A 14,738-nucleotide genomic window follows, 5' to 3' on the forward strand; every position below is an offset into this window, starting at 1 on the left:
TTCCCCCCCCCCCAAATGCGGCTACTTTCGTTGCAATTTGTTGCCCAAACTTTGAAATGCAGACGGATGTGAAACGGTGAATCTGAGTGGGATATATTTCTTGGATAAAGCGGGCGAGTTGAGGAACATCCTGACATACAAGAACCGCAGGGGGACGTACTGCGCATGTGCTGGAATCTGCCCCCACCCCTGCACTCGGCTACCAACAGTTTGCTGGCGTAGAGAGTTGGCTGCTCCGGGAAATTAATGTGTGTTTCTTAATTACGAAATATTTCGGTGGCTGGTTGGGTACATTAATCATTCATCAGATGATGATGATTTCTCCTGGCTGACGGCACCGCCCACGTCATCAGGGAATTTCGTAACGAAAATACAAGGCGAATGTTTGGTTCGTTCTACAAACACAAATAAGCAGTAACAACAAAACTGCTAAGTTAATGTTCATCACCGTGTTCACAAGATCCCGCCACTTGTCCCTGAATTCACCCCCCTCCAACACTCTTTCTCTAAGATTCATTTTAGTATCCTTCCATCTACGTCTACGTCTTCCTAGTTGCTGTTTTCTTCAAGTTCCCTTACCAAAGCACCGCACGCGCCCCTCTTACTTCGCATGCGTTCTACATGCTATGCCCATTTCGTACTCTTTGTCCTTGTCATGCAAATAATATTTGACGAGAAGTACAAGTTATGAAGACTCAAATCATGCAGTTTTCCCCAGCCTCCTGATATTTCATCCCTTTCAGGTATAAATATTCTGCTGCGCACCCTGTTCTCAGACACCCCCTTTACGTGAGCGACCAAGTTTAACACACATGCACAGCTACCGCTACTGATAATAACAATAATAACAGTAATTGGAGTTTCTATGTAATGAGTTCCGAAGTAAAGAGCTTAAGAGCCCAAGCACAGGGCCGGAGCGCGTGACAGGCTGATGGCACAGCATACAGACGCCTTCGGCAGAAACGGTTGCAAATGACAGGCGAACATCCGTGCTCGAGCTTTTGTTTCTGTGAGTATGAACTCAGATAAGCCCTAGTAAGGGTGTTGAGGAGAATATTTGGACCAAAGAGAGATGACGTGACAGAAGGTTGGAGAAAACTGCATAATGAGGAGTTTCATAACTTGTACTCTTCTCCAAGTATAATTAGAATGACCAAGTCAAGGAGGATGAGGTGTGCAGGGCGTGTAGCACGAATGGGGAGAAGAGGAATGCATATAGGATATTGGTGGGAAAGCCAGAAGGAAGACCACTAGGAAGACCAAGACGTGGGTGTTTGGACAATATTAAAATGGTTTTCAGAGAGGTAGGATGGGATGATGGATTGGATTGATCTGGCTCAGGATAGGGACCAGTGGAGGGCTCTTGTGAACACGGTAATGAACCTTGGGGTTCCATAAAATGCTGGGAAGTTTTTGAGTGGCTACACAACTGGCAGCTTCTCAAGAAGGGCTGAGCTCCATGAGTGTGAAGTCTGTTTGGTTCCTGTTCTTCCCATGACATGGTCGGTTGCCCAGTAATCTGGGCTCGTGCTCGGAAGACCATGTAGCAGCCATAGTGACACTCAGACCTCAAGTAATGGCCCTGCGAATCTGAGTTATATCGGGGGGAGGGGGATATACGTGCGGTTTCTGGGCCCACTGGGAGGGCACCGAACAGACTGACCCTTCAGAATTACTGGGCTCTCGGTCTTCCCTCGTCCGCTGTTCTCGTTCCGTGATTGAGCTTAGCCCTTTCTAAGGGACCCGACTGAATGGATCTTTCCTCCCTCACCTGAGGACGGAAATAGACCCAGTTTCCGAAAAGTCGTGTTTTCTGTTTTCTAGAACATCGGATGGTGGGTAAAGTCGAGAAGCCCAGTCATTCTCATATAAGCTAATGTCGGAAGCCTTTAGAATCTAGGCTGGGTCTTGTGGCGGGGCGTGACACCTCCACCTACACACCCACCCACAGCCTCCGCTGACCGCGGGTGGCCTCTGCCCCCAGCCTAAGTCACTCGTGCCAATAAACGATTGTTCTAGTGTATGTCCTGGCAAGGGCCGATGCCTGACCTGTGCGAGGGCTGGCGTGTCCGGGCGCACAGCAACTCGCTCTGCTGAAGATACGTATGAAAAGCAACACCGCGGAGGCCCCTAGGGCTGTGAGACATCGAGGCTCCCACATTTTCTAGACAATGGGCTCACAGATAGCGGCAATGTTGTCAGCCCTACGCGTCGGCCGCCCTTTACCCTCAGGAAGATTCCTGGTACTCATTTCTGTTAGAGGCTCAGTCGAGCCCAGGGACATAGTGCGGCTGGAAGGATTAGGTCAATTGAAAAAAATCCAATGACCTAATCGGGAATCGAACCCGCGACCTTCCGTTTATTGCTACATAATCTTTGGTGCCTACAACAGGCAGGGCATTTTCATGTCTTGGGTCTTCATCTCTGAGCAGGCATTCGGTGGTTACGGAGTAAAAACAAGAATATTGCATAAGAGCGCTATCTCGTGCGAAGTGACGCAGTAGAAGTTTACTGACATTTCGGAGAAACATACTGCCTCCACCTTCAGGGTGGAAGCGCAAGCGAAGCAAACAGAACCTCTGACTCCTAATCAGTGCGTATCGGGAAGGTTCAGGGCTCTCTGCTCCACTTGGCATCCCTCACGCTACTGCTGCCATCTTCGGGGCGAACCTTCTTATTCCCGTAAGAACGAGGGTTCGGTGAGTGTGTGAGAGACACGAAATCAGTGTTACATCACGTGGAGAGCTACAGCGGTCTCAGGCATGAACTGTCTTGGTCCGCTTCAACACCGGGGTCCTGGCTGTCTGTGTGTAAGTAGAGACCTAGCGACGGGCTGATCCCCCGTCCAAGGAGTACTACCGACTTTGTACAGGATTACGAAACTGAAAAAAGCAGCCAGGACCTAAACAAAGGGCTGTAGGGCCACTAATGAATGAATGAAATGCCATGTTACGTATATCAGGATATAAGAGCATTTCTGGAGTTATGAGCAGAAATGTAACTCTCCGTGACACTGCCAGGCGCTTTATTATTATTATTATTATTATTATTATTATTAGTGGGGTGAGACTGAGTCCACTTAGCACTGCAGCCACTACTGGCGTATTTTACCAGCCCCAGACGACAGATGATGGCGAGTGTGGAGCAATTGGTGGAATGAAGATTGGCAGGGGAAACCGAAGTACTGGGAGAAAACCTGCCCCCAGCGCCACTGTGTCCACCACGAATCCCACATGAAGTGACCCGGGCTCGAGCCGCCACCGCGGTGGGAAGCCAGCGACTAACCGCCTGAGCTAGGACGCGGCCCGGCCGGCTTTATCTAAATAGGTTTGCGAAAGAAACTGAGCTGCGACGCTGTGTGGGTCAGAGGGCGCTGTTGTGCGGACGTAGTCACGTGACGGATGTGCTTATTGCGAAGAGATAACATTGAAAGTTCATGTGACCTGATGTCGCTTGTGGCAGACTGGGGCCTATCATAGCAGCAGGGGAGGGGGCGACCAGCAATAGGCGCCCTCGGCGTTGGCGAGGCAGGTGTGGTCTGTTAACTTCATGATGCTGTGAGGACCAGCGTCACAGGCTAATGACGTTTCGGACATAGCATGGCGCAGTTGTGCGGGAAGCTGCGAGCACCCGGCCGACAAACAGCAGGTAGATGTGCTCTGCCTGGGGCAGGTGTGTGCGTGTGTTACCGCGCAGTGCCACCCGCCAGCTGACATTGACGATGAAACTCGGGCAGAATTAAAAAAGAAACAAGATGGCCGTTCTCGTGTCTTCGTATCCTTTGTTATTCCGTAGACGCCTCGAGAGGTCGCTTAGGCATGTGGCTCTGTGGAAACAGCTCCATTTAAATCGGCTGTTCACTAAGACGCTTCACCAACTCTCGTGGAAAACAAACACAACGAGCCTGACTTGTATTCTGGAAGGGTTTTCGGTTCGAATCCTGGCCGCGACACCAGTTACTCGCATTAAAAATGTTTTCGTGGTTTTACCAGTCCTTCCTGGTAAACGCTGGGATAGTACCTTGAATTATCCTTTCATATTCAGTATTCACTGTCAACCTATCACGCAACGCTATATGTAAGTTACTGAAGCCTCTACACGTTCAGAGCGTCGTTAAATAACCAACGAGCTCTGTTTGCTGCTTACTTTGTGTTTGATGCTGTCTTGGGTTTGCTCTTCGACCCTGAAAATGGAGCCAATATATTCTTCCGAACTGATGGTAAACTTACGTCAAACTACACGGCGTCACATAGTGCTCTTGAAACTACAGACAAGCAGTGAAGGTCTTCCGGGGCCACAGACAGACGCCCCGGGGATGTGGATGTTTGCACACTCGCTGAACCATTCACGTGGCAGGCACATCCGCTTATGACGCGCTGCGACTCCGTTTCGTCCGTGGAGTTTGTGTGATTCGTTTGCTTCTCAGTATGTACCTAACGACTCTAACGGACTCATGACAGAGATGCAGTGTGTTTTCTGCGAGGTAAGTTAGAATCTTTAAATGTTGTTCAGATGTGCTTCGCCTTGAAAAGGGTTATGCTACAGGCAGCTTGTGCATTGAGGGGAACTCGCGTGTGTTGAGAAGCGCACACACTGCGTGTTATTGCAGCATGACGCGTCTTGTAAACAGACAGACAGCCGGCAGATGTCGTCTGCGGCTTGCTGGGCCTTAAAAAAGTTAAAGTTATGTTACGACAGACGGTCAGTCTTGGTGTGAAGCACCATCTGGGCCTCAGGACCAGATTTTTGCTACCATCAGACAGTTGCGTGTTTGTTGATGTGGGGCGCCCTCTGTGACGAGAGGAGGCATGGAGTCTGTCGTTTACAATTGCTGCCGGCCCTCACAAGCGCAGTCATTCTCGGATCTGAGTTCCGCGGGACTCATGATCATATTTTACTGTCTCAGATTCGAGACTCCCCAACTTGGAGGGCCAGGTGCCGGTATTTATATCCCCTAGGAACAGGGCCCGGTATTTATATCCCCGAGGCACTGGATTCCCTTTTCGTCGCCTCCTACGACTCGCAGGGCTACAGTGGAGGTATCTGAACCCGCCTCCACACGGGCTAGTGTCCGGGCCTTTAAAGTCTGAAGTTTATTTAAAAATCCAGTCCGTACCTCGAAGGAAACATCCCGTCTCCGCTACAAAGCCCAACCGGTTAATGCTGTTTAGGGAAACAGTCGCTGTTTATTGTATCATACGGAACACATACTGTAGTTGCATCCCGTGGGTAAAATGTTCAATAAGGTGGTATATATAATTACCACTGTGCTTTAAATATTTAACAGACACCATATAGCCAACGTATAGAAGGAATGAATATGCTGCCTTCGAAGACTGCCAAGGACCGAAGCAGCAAGCAGCAATGTTCAGTCGCAGCTTTGAGATTCTCAGATCTCACAGCAACGAACCTTTGAATTCTAAAGGCTTAACTAATTAAGCACTACGGCATGAAGGCGTATGCGGGAGTGGATGTATAGATCCATGTATTCTTGACCTCGGCAGTAGCTGGAGGTGAGTGGTCATCCACTGGATAGGAGGTTGGGTGAACCCCAAAGCAGGTCTGAACGACATGGAGAAGTGACGATTTTTGACCATACCGGGACTCGAAGCCCGACCCCTCGGTCGTCTAGCTCGTAGCCAGTCGCTATACCGACTGCGCTATCCCTTCTCCTTTTGAATTATAAAAGAGGCCGCAAATTTCCTGACCAGATGAACAACAGGAAGTGGTCAGATAGGTGAAAATAATGCCTTAAATTAGTCACGGCCGCTTCTCTCCACGTCATTTCCGTATCATCAATCGATGCGGCATGAGTAGCTGGGCTTGAACTCGGGCCTGCAGTGACGGAGCCCTGTCTCCGTGCGGCAGATGTCGGCTCGGTTTCTCTGCCGCGTGCATCTGCTGCCTCGCTCAGTCCACCTGCCCAGCTGCAGGCTGTTCCCAAACAAAGACACCACAACATGTAAGTATAGTGCTGGATGACCGGGGTTGATTCTTCTCCTCGCCATTTTGTCCAGACCGGCCCGGGGCGCACCCAGCTTCCTGACCAATGGGAACATGGGGCTTCTTTTCCGGAATTAGGGCGGCCGGGACAATAAGCTGATCACTGGAGCTACACCACCACTCCCCCACGCGCATGGTGCTTGATTAAACTCAGGACGTTTCGGAAGAATATATCGCCTTTATCTTCATGGTTGAGGGTTAAGCTAAGCAGCAGAAGAGCAGAAGCGAGCGACACGCTACAAGCCAGCACACAGTTTCATGGAGACAACTTCTTGCGGTGTAACAACTTGTGGAGCACACTGTAGCGATGGGCCACCTGCCCTGTGCAGGTAGACGGGGGTTAGAATCTCTGGCCAGATCACCTGCCCACCGTCATTATCCCTGCGCAGTCACGTGTTCAGACTTCTCCCTCACTTGGGATCTCAGTCGCTGCAGCGACGGCCCGCGTTCCATTCCCTACATGGCAAGAGTCCACACCTACCGGCAGCTCTTTCACTGGGGGTGAAGCGGCCGGAACGTGAAGCTGACCATTCACATCCATCTAGTGCCTCAGTGCCACTCCCCGTTATGTATTCTTGGCATAGTGCTTAAGTAATTAAACACAAGGACAAACTTGCCTCATCCCTATTTTTATCTTCCTGTCCCGACTCTGTCAGTACCCGGACTGTACAGCTTGCAGTAGTGGCTGAGTCGACCCCAGGGCCATAGTGGGGCTGGGAAGATTAGGTCAACTGAATAATGGAAAGACCTCATCAGAAATCGAACCCGCGACCTTCCGGCTTGTAGCATAGTGTGCTGCGTAATAATGCTCATTTCGGGGTGAGTGTCGGAGCGTAACCGCGACGTGGCCCTCTGTAAGAATGCGTCTGGGTTCTTCTCTCCGGGCAGTGGTTTCTAAAGCGTGGGCCACGCCCCATTGAGGAGATGCGACAATTTGGATAGGACGGGCGCGGGATATTTTGAGAAAGTTTAATTTTTTTAATTACTTAGTTAAGCACGGGGACAACTTTGCCTTTTACAGGCTTATGACTAAGGTGTATGACTTTGGCTTTCGGGAATATGTTGAAGATCTTCAGGTGTTTCGGAAAACATTGCAGTTACCATCATCAGGGTTATTCTCCTTGAGACGGGGTGGGAGCCCTTATACAGATCTCGCCGTGCAGAATGGCAATGGGGGGTGACACCGTGACGCCTGTTGCGTCCATACAGGGCTCCGTCTGTGACGTCATCAGTGTGAATGATGATTTGGAAGGAGGGCATTGTGGCGTACCATCCCGGAGTTTGTCTCGAGGGACTGAGGAAAACCAAGAACAATCACAGTCAAGTTAACCTGTGTCCCTGGGGATATTCGAACCGAATAGTGCGATACCGCTAGACTGACAGGGATCTGAACTGCTGCAGATGGCAGCACAGTCTACTTGTATCCCCTTTTCCTGTTTTTTGTAAGTTTTGAAGTGTTCCCGTGGGAAGCCCACTGTGGGCTGAAGCACCCACGGGGTGTGGGCGGTTTCATGTTTCCGGGCAGCCAGCTGCGAGCCCAGTGCCCACCCCCCAACTTTCTCTTCACAAGCAATGCGAACCCGCCAGTGTAACGCTGGGGTCAGCAACCAGCGACCCGCGGGACGTATGTGGCTCGCAGATCCTTTTTAAACATAGTGTGACATGTTGAGCTATGGATGGCGCCCCTCCCCCCCGCCAGCCGTGATGCGCCGAGCGAAGCCGAAGTGAGCCGAAGTTAGCCGAGTCCTAGCATCCTGGTCGCTATGCAACGCGAGTCAACAGCGATGACGTCACCAAGGGTACCGCGGGTTGCTAGGCAGTGCGGGTAACCAGGATTGCGAGAGACGACGGCAGTAACAGCGGTTACTACCGCTAGCGTTGCTAGCAACACAGCGCCAGGCAACAAGGGTGCTTATTACGTGGCCGTTTTCTGTATTGTCCGATCGAGGCTACATGAGGAGCAGCGAAGGCTATTCACAGTGAGTCCTCGAGCTACCTCCGAGTTAGTTCCGAGTTAGCCAGCAACCAGTAAGTTGTATTCTGGCATTTGGAGTGCAGTATTTGTGATACTGCAGATAGCAGTAGTTCTAAAACTGTAACTTGTGTAATTGTATGAGCGAGTGTGAAATAAAATTCGCTATATCAAATACGGCGTGAAGTTATCTGTCGCGTTATACGCCCAATACGTGACAATATTTTCACAAATTCATAAATTAAAAAGAAGTTTCCAAAGATGTTAAGGTTAACAGTATTTCACACCAAAATATAATAATTGTGAAACTGTAATGATATAAGCTGAAACGTAACTATTATGTGTGGCACGCGGTAGAATAGTTGCTTGAGGCATTATGCTAGAAGCCGAAAGGTCGCAGTTTCGATTCCCGATGAGGTCATTAGATTTTTCAATTAACCTAATCCTTCCAGCCGCACTATGGCCCTGGGGTCGACTCAACCTCTAACAGAAATGAGTACCAGGAATCTTCCTGGTGGTAAAGAGCGGCCGGCGCGTAGGCTCACAACCTCACCGCCATCTGTGAGCCGATTGTCTAGAAAATGTGAGAGCCTCGATGTCTCACAGGCGTATGGGCCTCCACGGCCTGTTACACGGATAACTTTACATTTACCTAACAATGGCTGTACCCCCTGCAAATATGCTAGCCGTCCGTCCCGCTCGATGATGGCGGAGATCCAATGTGGCCGAAAGGTTGCCGACCCCTGGCCCACAGCAACAGACAGCTTATCTCGAACTGTGTTGCCGGAAGACGGGAAATGGCAGATACCAAGGGGCCCGTTCGTTCACTTTTGTTGGACTATCAGAACTCCACAAGACAGAAAACTGTGTCTGGTTTGTCTGTGCGACTTCCGTGCCCAGTGAAACGCACGCAAAGTGACTGTTACTGCATTGGGTGTAGTCTGGAGAGTCCGACGTTTCGGAGGAACATGTCTCCCCCATCTTCAGACTTACTGCTGCTTCTGCTGGCTTCTTGTACTGCTTGACCTTCGACTGTAGATTGTCACCTCTGGGAAGCGAAACAGCCGTCACTCCCCCCCCCCCGCTAACTTATTTACGGATGCTCGTTAGTCAGGACATGGCATTGTCTGTAATTATATTAATTAGCATAATGTACTGTCCGTGTTTCGAGACCTGGCCACTCTCAGCAGAATGAGCAGTGGATTCGGTCGAGTTCACTGCGATGAGGACTGTAGGGTGTGTATGGGCTATAGCAGGGCTTTGGTTACAGTGCGTCACCCTTCTTCACTCCCAAAATGCAGCTGCAACCAGTGCCCCGCATTTTCCACACATTTCCTTACGCCAGTCGTTTCCAAACTTCATATAATGGCGGTCCTTCGGTTTGGCAACGCTGTCATTGAGTTCCCTTTATGTGTATACGGAACCGATTTTTCGGGGTTTCGTTTTTAAAATCATAATTTTTTATTTATTTTTTCTAAATTTTTATCAGAGTTTTACAAGTGTTGACATTTTGAGAATCCTAATATATTTCGAGTTTTACAGAACCTTTCCGGTTTACTGCCTCTCCCCTCCCCACTTTGGAGAGCAGTGTGTTGCCAGGTCTACAATCACTGACTGTACGCTATTTGCTGAGCCAGTATTCTGCGCTGCCGCCAGAGAGTGAGAGTTCCGAAACGTCTTATGTTTTAGCGTTGACGTTTCAATGCAAGCGAGAAGCATGTAACCATTGTCAGGCCTGGAGTAAGGAGAAACGGGTTTCACACGCTTCTCACTCGGAAAACTGGCGCAGAAAACAAAAGTGAATTCCATGCAACAATAGCCGGACGTTGCTATGGCAACACGAAAGAAAGTAATGCGCCTTGTTTTACAATTGTGAGAAAACACGCGAGCCATTATCGTAACACTTAATTAAAAGTCTTTCTGGGAACACTCACACGCACGAAATTCGCTTCAACTGACTTCTTTTGTTTCTGTGTTTCTTGCCTTCCAGGAGGCCGGGATAGCTCAGTCAGTATAGTGACTACCGAGCGGGTTGGCGTAGCGCTAAAGCTATTGCCTTGAATTCGGGAGATGCTCGTTTCGAATCTCAGCTGTGACACCGGTTATCCTGAGCTCTTCCATATTTTTCCTCAGTCCCACCAGGAGAATACCCGAACAGTATCTCGAACAGGCCACGACCACTCCGTTACACAGCCTAGCATCTTACCATTCGACGCCATATAATCTAGATATTGACAGATTCGTGAAATAACCTAGAAATAATATTGTCTAGGCTACGCGCTGGTTGACAGTAGAATCGGGGTTCGATTCCCGGCAGACCGACTCTGGGTTCAATCCAGTTTTTTGTCCTATTGGTTCCTGGAGCTCTGCTCCCGGTGGTGAAGCGACCGGGGCGTGAAGCTAATCACTCACCTGTATCTAGTGTCGAAGTTAAGAATGTCTGGAGTTATATCCCAACTCCTCCATACGTCTTCATGACGTGATGCTTAATTAATTAAGAACAGGGACAATTCCGTGCGATTAAATTACCGACAACCTGTGGATCAGTCTTCTGCACTTGAGAGAATGTTGTTAAATAGCTCTAGAAACATTAAGATGTGCCTTGGACCGCGCGGCTAGTGTCATCGCTACGTCATCATAACGTGACGTCTTTTGCTCGTCTCCGGTTTCTGAGCGCGCCCGGTTTGTGCTCTGTCATGGGGAACGGGCAATTGTCACTCTCTTGGCGGGGGAGTGAGTGGGTGAGTGGGCGAGCCACGCGCCTAGCGTTCACCTGCTGTGTTGAACCGTCCGTCGATTGCGTAGCGACCAACTGCGCACATCCACTGTACGTCCTCTGGGCCTAGGTGCGCAGAAGTATGCGCACATCATTTTGTGGTGCGGAGAGGGGCACCACGTCTCAGTACCTACCTGAGATATGAATATGGCGTGACGTATCCCACCCCTTCGCCTCAGTCGGGCACAATGCGCACGAGGAGTCATATCTAAAATAGTGAAGCTATACCACTAACTGCAAAGTAATGGATTTTCTTCTGTTTTTTTGCAAAGCAACTCGAAAGTTAAGAAAAAGCTTTAACGGAACGATAAAATTGCTTTTCCATCGATGGAAAATTCCAATGTGTGCTGTTCGAAATTATGTACTCAAGCAAGCAGTTCTAGATTTTTCTCAAGGGACGAGACTAAGTCCACTTCGTACTGCGGCCACTGTTTGGCCTATCGTACCAGCCCCGGATGATGATGATGATGATGATGATTGTGGAGCAGTCGGTAGGATGCGAATTAGCAGGGGAAACTGAAGTACTCGGATAAAAACCTGACAGTGCCACTTTGTCCACCACAAATCCCACATGACCTGACCCTGGCTCGAACCCGAGCCGGCGACTAACCGCCTGAGCTATGGCACGGCCTGAGTAGTTGTAGTTACTAATATGGGGCAGAAGATGGCAATAAACAACAGCAGGAGTTATGCTGAGTCGGCATTTGCAGTATCCCTCTTTGCCAAGAGATGGTTCACAAGTTGCCTGTAGACAGCAGCACCACTTACTGCATGTGGTTAATGTCTTGGTATGAATCCAGCCGCCTTTCCAGCACATTTTAAAGTTGATGCCGCGCATGCTCAGTGAAGGGCTGTAATGGGCATATGTGACAACACACTGTTACTGTGTCTTCAATCAAACGAATTCCCGTTGAACTTCAGCAGGCTTTATGATGATTTATTATGATAATCTTAATGAATGTAATTGAGCAAAGAGAATAAGTGGTCCAAATCTTGTTGAAATTGGTTACTTACTGCCGTGGCGCCTCGTAGTTGTCGTTTTTACAATTAAACGGTTGCCTCCTAGCAACTAAACAGCGTTGCATATAGATCTCTTGTGCTCTAAAAATACAGATTATTGTTATTGGGTTTTTGGACTTTTTTCATCATCCGGTATTCTAGAAAATAGAAAACACGACGTTTCGGAAACTGGATCTGTTTCCGTCCTCAGGCGAAGGGGGAAGACGCCTACTCAGTTGGGTCCCTTGGAAAGAGTTGATCTTAATCATTGCAGTGGAGGGCTCTTGTGAACACGGTAATGAACCTTCGTGTTCCATAAAATTCTGGGAAATTCTTGAGTAGCTGCAGAATTGGCGGCTTCACAAGAAGGGCTCAGCTCCATGAGTAAAGAATACCGGACGATGGAAGAAGTCCAAAAACCCAGCAATTCCCTGTGTTATACAGCGTCGTCTGAACACTTAAAATCTACAGATGACTGTTGCGTAGCGACCAGAACGGAGTCCCAGAACGCTATATGAAATGCCTTGTGCAAGTCCTGTGAAATGCAACACTCCACGTTCTATCTCCACAATAAAAATAAAGTTCTCCGCTGGAGTATTGATTCTGTCCCACTTTCTTGGCGACCTGCACTGATGTGATGATATCGTGTCGTTCCTCCTCGTCCTTCAGGCGCGCCATTTCTACGGCCGTAATGCGCAGACAGGATGCGCGTGAGCACAGTACTGCATTTTCTTACACATTTGAAACGGAACGCCCTGTATAAGTAGCAGACATTTGCAAAGAGAGACCGCTAAAATTGGTATGTATCCCCACCACCTGGGATTTTAGTAACACGAATTGGAATTAAAATAAAAACAATGTAATAAACTAAATATTAATACAAAAATTAAACAAGAAGTTCTGGGAAGAGTTAATTGCCTACTTTCCTTTAATACGACTCGAAATGTACAGAAAAAGACGCGACCAACAATTCTTCCATTTTTGTTTGTCTATCCGTTTCCGCGGTAACGTTTCTAACTAGCCGTTGCCTATCAACATTAGAGGGCTATACAGACTGGTGGGATTTATGATGTACGCCGTTGAGATGGGCTCAGGTGCCATATTCGTACACGTATGTACCAAATTTTATAAAGATGGATTCGGGCATTCAAAAGTTGATTTGGGAGATTTACAGACAGACAGCATGATCGCATAAGCAGAATAAGGGAAGTAGGCAAAAAACGAATGCAAGCAATTTTGGGCGCCATATTTATTTCAGAGCCACAACTCCTAAGGCCATCTGTAAAAATATTCTTTACCGGATTAAACGTAAGTCTGTGAAGCCTCTCACCCCTGGAAGTAATCCTGGCGGTAGCCATGTGTACCGGTAGAGGGCTCGCGATGGACCGATCTCCCATGGAAGGAATCCTCCCAAATACCGGTAAAGAAGATGCAGAGAGTCGCCGGCAACGGGAGACCTCGAACTGCGCTGGTCCCTCGATCCACGCGGGAGGAGATGATGATTATTTCTGTGAAGCAGCTTGGTTGTTGTGCGTCAAATACAACAGAATCTGAGACGCGGAGGATCACGGGCTGGACATGTAGCACGGAGATGGTGGAGCTACGAGGTATAAGACCTGACAACCAGTTTTGTGACGTTTATTGCAGTTCGCACGCCCCCAGTCCCGACGTCCTCACAGGCCTCTCGGCACTCAACACTCGTTTGTCCTCCCACTCCGTTACGGCAACTGCCTCAGGCATCAGGAAGTGGAGTCCATTCATCGGCGACCCACTGACCTTCAGCAGAGACTAAATTTACCGGCAGCCAGCGCCATCTCTGAACAATTCCTGCAACTACTGTCAGCATGTGATTCTCATTACCGTGCTGGAGAGCTTCCGTGTAGCCTGTGCCATGGGGCCTGAGTGGTTGTAGTGAAGCCGCCAGTTGCTCAGCTACTCAAGACCTTCCCAACATTTTATGCAACCCAAAGGTTCATTACTGGTCCCCATCCTGAGCCAGATTAATCCAGTCCATGTCAGCACACCCAGTTTCTCTAGGATACACGTTAACACCCTCCCACCTACGTCTAGTTCTTCCTAGTGGTCTCTTCATTCTATATATGCGTACTACGTGCCCTGCCTATCTCATCCTCCTTGACTTGATAATCCTAATTACAAGGTAAATGTAAATTTATCCTTGTACTTAATTAATTAAGCACCACGCCATGAAGACATGGGGGAGTGGAGGTGTAGCTCCGCCATTCTTGACCTCGGCACTTGATGGACGTGAGTGGTTAGCTTCACTCCCCGGTCGCGTTACTCCAGGGAAAGCCCCCGGTACCCACTGCACAGGAGACTGGGTGGGTCCCAGAGCCGGTCTGGACGCTGTGGAGGAGAGAGAAATCTTGCAGTGCTGGGAACTGAACGCGGGCCGTCCAGCCCGAATGGGCTTGTAAGCAAGCGAACATCGCGCTCGGAGGGACCCGCCTCCAGGGGGCGGTACAGCCCACTTGGGGAGCCACTGTTTCAGACGATGTATAACAGGGTGCCTCGGTAATTAATCACAAATGTTCGACAAGTCCGAACTCGGCCTGCGGCTTCCACGCATGCGCGTAGTTGACGCAAGCTTCTTAGCCTACTTCCCTTATTGAAAAAATGAAAGTAGGCTAATGTTATCACCACGCTGTCTGTGTATCGCCCCTATCGACTTTTGAATGGCTAAACCGATCTTTACGAAACTTGTTATGTATATCATGGCTCCTGAGCCAGTCTCATAAATCCCTTCCATCAGTCTGTGTGTTTGTGTCTCCTCTATTGTTGCTTGGCAACAGCTCGGTAACCTTCCTCATCGTTGCTAGGCAACGGTTCGGTAAAGACGTTACCGCTGCAACGAATATACATGCAACAAGAGTAGAATTGTTGAACGCGCCGTTGCCAGTTTTTACCCAGACTTGTTCAGAGCTGAAAGGGCAGGCACTGTACGTCCCATGTGCGGCGAAGTTTCTGTAT

At 49.1% G+C, this 14,738-nt stretch overlaps 1 protein-coding gene across 1 annotated transcript in view; it reads right to left on the minus strand.

Moving 5' to 3' along the window:
- The window catches only part of LOC111873538 (ADP-ribosylation factor-like protein 4C), a 20,913-nt gene extending 6,999 nt beyond the window's left edge, over window positions 1-13,914 (minus strand). Inside the window, exon 1 of the mRNA XM_033755108.1 lies at window positions 13,081-13,914. The gene's annotated coding sequence lies outside the window, so the exon portion shown is untranslated. The remainder of the gene's footprint in view (window positions 1-13,080) is intronic.
- Window positions 13,915-14,738: the final 824 nt, after the last annotated feature.

This window comes from Cryptotermes secundus, unplaced genomic scaffold (genome assembly GCF_002891405.2).
Source record: "Cryptotermes secundus unplaced genomic scaffold, Csec_1.0 scaffold395, whole genome shotgun sequence".
Lineage (NCBI taxonomy): Eukaryota > Metazoa > Arthropoda > Insecta > Blattodea > Kalotermitidae > Cryptotermes > Cryptotermes secundus.